Source organism: Pecten maximus, unplaced genomic scaffold, assembly GCF_902652985.1.
Source record: "Pecten maximus unplaced genomic scaffold, xPecMax1.1, whole genome shotgun sequence".
NCBI lineage: Eukaryota > Metazoa > Mollusca > Bivalvia > Pectinida > Pectinidae > Pecten > Pecten maximus.
Window position 1 is genome coordinate 267 of NW_022982263.1, and position 4,712 is coordinate 4,978.

At 40.5% G+C, this 4,712-nt stretch overlaps 1 pseudogene; it reads right to left on the reverse strand.

The window, feature by feature from the left end:
- Positions 1-1,916: 1,916 nt before the first annotated feature.
- LOC117320434 lies at positions 1,917-2,460 on the reverse strand (annotated as a pseudogene).
- Between the last annotated feature and the right edge of the window lie 2,252 nt (positions 2,461-4,712).

Genomic DNA, 4,712 nt, shown 5'->3' on the forward strand with positions numbered 1-4,712 from the left:
GATAAACTACAACTAAAGAACTTAAACTTTTCAGCAGGACTTCTCTGGAATTTCGGTGACTATTCTGTTCTCGGCCAGGATGCACAACACACAGTATAATCCAAGAATATCACACTATCGCACTAAATATCCACAAACGGAATCACACTGGGGATTACTATCTATATCCTAACACTAAAACAGCTGTCGACACTATTCTAACTACTTCTACGGGAGAGGTCAAGGGAACGTGTGGACAGCCCGGGGGTCAGGTGGAAGTGGAGTGAATTGTGTTGAGAATCTGTGCCCTGCCGGCCCGTCAGCCGGCATTATACTAAATTTTACTGCACCTCGTGGAGGACACCTAGCGCTGTGTGGCGCCGTCGTGAGTGGTAAAATGAAATCTGTGTTTCCTTCGTGTGAATAATGTAAATTTTAATGCTTTGTATTTGAATCACATTGGTGGTGTCTATACAGTTACGTTAACGGAAAGATAAGCTAACGAGTGGTGTTTTCATAATTGAAATTTTCCTTTAATAACTGAGCTACGAGAGATTCCCCGTAATTTTTGTCAGGTTTCTTCACTATTAGGTAAACAAATTGATCAAAGTTCTGTAATTTTACGAGATTTTAACAAATTAACTTTACATTTAGAATCCCAAGAATATATCTTGATGATGTATACGTATACTTAGCAATATAAGTGTACATTTTAGATTTAAAACGGGTAAATTCACAGACACGGAAGCACATATACCGTGTTGTCCCGCTTATACTTAATCTCAATCCACTCGGATTTTGCTTATTTCACTGAAGCTTCGTTTACAAATATAATATCACCAGAACTTTAAAAACAGGTGATTAATTTAAATACATTATTTCAATTAGATGTGTAAGATGTGCTATATGTATAACACTAGTACGCGTATCGCCTTACGTATTTTACATGTAAGAGAATCCAAGTAGGGAGGGTACGCGTCACTACCTAACGTACATGACCCGACGCCCCGGGAACGTACTGCACACTTTATGTTATGTGTGTACACGCGTGTATTAAAGAAGAAGAAAAAAAAAAAAAAAAAAACAACAGACTTCAGTTTGTTTTCGGGTTTTAATTCCCAGCAGATTTTTATAGGAACTGCCGCGGGTTGGGGCCCGCGTCTCAGTACCTGTACAAGGAAACTAAACACATACTCAGTACAGTAAATAGATCTGATACACGAATTTGTAGATACTGTATATAATATCCTGATTTAGTTTATGGACATATTTATAAAGATCTATTTCTATACATTGAAAGTTTGTCGTGTAAACCTGTATCAGTAGTTATTGACCTAACGATAATTCACGTGACGTCGAGTTATACATATACACATGTGTAGGTATACGTGTGCATGGAATGTAGGGTTGGAATGTAAGGGGGGGTGGGGAATGTGTATTTGGACAACGTATAAATGTTAGTAGAGTGGGGAGAGCGTATATTCTCGTCAAAATCCACTTAATGAATTATATTATATTTATATTATATTATCATTATATTATATTCATAAATAAATGGCATACAGTATATGGTCTCAGTATATCTCGAGGGGGTCGGCCTGTATGAAGGGATATATATTGATATAGATTACATGAAATCAGTGTCGGTTATCGATATATATGAAATCGCGTAGCGCGCTTATTGCAAATTCTATTAATTTTCTTTTGTATTTGTCTCCCGTACAATTATGACGTCACAAATCGATCTTGTTGAATTGACGTCATAGAAGACCACCTAGAACAATGACATTGTGTCTTGGCGATTGATGATACATGTATATGGAGGGGTGGGCGGGGATGGGTAGCGTAATTTGTTCGATACGTAACCGGGGAACTTTTTGAGAAAGTTGGGTAGTCCTGAAAAGGACTGTTTATGTTTTTCTTCGGGTAGTAACGATCTACTTCTTCAACTTCTTGGCTGCCTTAGGCTTAGTGGTCTTGGCTTTCTTTGGAGACTTAGTGACCTTTTTCTTCGGAGTCTTAGGCTTGGTGGCTTTCTTTGCTGCCGGTTTCTTCTTCTCTACAGTTTTCTTAGCTGCTGTTTTCTGGGTGTCTTTGCCTTTGGTTTCTTAGCCGTCGCCGATGTGGTCGCCTTCTTCGCTACTGTTTCTTAGGCTTTGCTGCTTTCGGCTTAGTCACCTTCTCGCTGCTGGTTTCTTAGCTGGTTTAGGCTTCTCTCCGAGTTTGAATGATCCGCAGCTCCGGTACCTTGGACTGTTTTTAGGGCCCCCTTCTTCACTCCGTTGCGGAGGGCGATCTTCAAATGTGCATTGATTGCCTTGGCGTCAGTACCCGACTTTAAGTTAGCCATGATGTACTTCAATATCGCCTGCGGTACGAGCCTCCACGTTCCTTCAGACTTCCCACAGCAGATGCCACCATGTCGCTGTACTTCGGGTGAGCTGGTGGGGTCTTCGGCTTGGTAGTTTTCTTCTCGGCCATATTTCTCTTCTTCTAAATCGTCTGGATGGATTGCTGCGTTTGCGTGCTGTACTAGTCAGTGCTAGGTGAGTTGTGCCCTGCCGGCCCGTCAGCCGGCATTATACTAAATTTTAACTGCACCTCGTGGAGGACACCTAGCGCTGTGTGGCGCCGTCGTGAGTGGTAAAATGAAATCTGTGTTTCCTTCGTGTGAATAAATGTAAATTTTAATGCTTTGTATTTGAATCACATTGGTGGTGTCTATACAGTTTACGTTAACGGAAAGATCATCTAACGAGTGGTGTGCTTTTCATAATTGGAAAGCTTTCCTTTATAACGGAGCTACGGAGATTCCCCGTAATTTTTGTCATGTTTCTTCTTCTTCGCTATTAGGTAAACACAAATTGAGTCAAAGTCTGTAATTTACGTGAAGTTTTAACAAATTAACTTTACATTAGATCCCAAGATAGGATATCTTGATGATGTATACGTATACTAGCAATATAAGTGTACATTTTAGATTTAAAACGGGTAATTTCACAGCAACGGAAGCACAATACCGTGTTGTCCCGCTTATACTTAATCTCAATCCACTCGGATTTGCTATTCACTGAAGCTTCGTTTAACAAATATAATATCACCAAAACTTTAAAAACAGGTGATTAATTTAAATACATTATTTCAATTAGATTGTGTAAGATGTGCTATATGTATAACATAGTACGCGTATCGCATACGTATTTTACATGTAAGAGAATCCAAGTAGGGAGGGTACGCGTCACTACCTAACGTACATGACCCGACGCCCCGGGAACGTACTGCACCCCTTTATGTTATGTGTGTACACGCGTGGTATTAAAAAAAAAAAAAAAAAAAAAAACACAGAACTTCATTTGTTTTCGGGTTTTTAATTCCCGCAGATTTTATAGGAACTGCCCGGTTGGGGCCCGGTCTCAGTACCTGTACAAGGAACTAAACACTACTCATACAGTAAATAGATCTGATACACAATTTGTAGATTACTGTATATAATATCCTGATTTAGTTTTGGACATATTTATAAAGATCTTTTTCCCTATACATTAAAAGTTTGTCGTGTAAACCTGTATCAGTAGTTTTTGAACACGATAATTCACGTGACGTCGGTTATACATTACACATGTGTGGGTATACGCTTGCATGGAATGTAGGGTTGGAATGTACGGGTGGGGTTGGGGAATGTGTATTTGGACAACGTATAATGTAGTAGAGTGGGGAGAAGCGTATTCTCGTCAAATCCCATTTAAATTGAATTATATTATATTATTTATATTATAAATTTTATTATATTATTTATATTCAAAAAAATAAATGGCATACAGTAAAATGGTCTCAGTATAGTCGGGGGGTCGGCCTGTATGAAGGGATATATATTGATTAGATTACATGAAATCAGTGTCCGGTTATCGATATATATGAAATCGCGTAGCGCGCTTTATTGCAAATTCTATTAATTTTCTTTTGTATTTTTCTCCCGTACAATTATGAACTTCCAAATCGATCTTGTTGATGACGTCATAGAAGACCACCTAACAATGCATTGTGTCTTGGCGATTGATGATACATGTATATGGAGGGGGTGGGGCGGGGATGGGTAGCGTATTTGTTCGATACGTAACCGGGAACTTTTTGAAAAGTTGGGGAGTCCTGAAAAGGACTGTTTATGTTTTCTTCGGGTAGTAACGTTTTACTTCTTCACTTCTTGGCTGCCTTAGGCTTAGTGGTCTTGGCTTTCTTTGGGGACTTAGTGACCTTTTTCCCTTTGGAGTCTTTGGCTTGGTGGCCCTTTTTTTGCTGCCGGGTTTTTTCTTCTCTACAGTTTTTCTTAGCTGCTGTTTTTCTTGGGTGTCTTTGCCTTTGGTTTCTTAGCCGTCGCCGATGTGGCGCCTTCTTCGCTACTGGTTTCTTAGGGTTTGCTGCTTTCGGCTTAGTCCCCCTTCTTCGCTGCTGGTTTTCTTAGCTGGTTTAGGCTTCCCCTCCCAGTTTGAATGATCCGGCAGCTCCGGTACCCTTGGACTGTTTTAGGCCCCCTTCTTCACTCCGTTGCGGGGGGCGATCTTCAAATGTGCATTGATTGCCTTGGCGTCATACCGACTTTGAAGTTAGCCATGATGTACTTCAATATCGCCTGGCGGGACGAGCCTCCACGTCCTTCAGACTCCCTTCCCCAGTCCCAGATTGCCCATTTTTTTTCCCCGGTACCCTTTCGTCTGGGGGGCTTTCGGCTTGTAGCT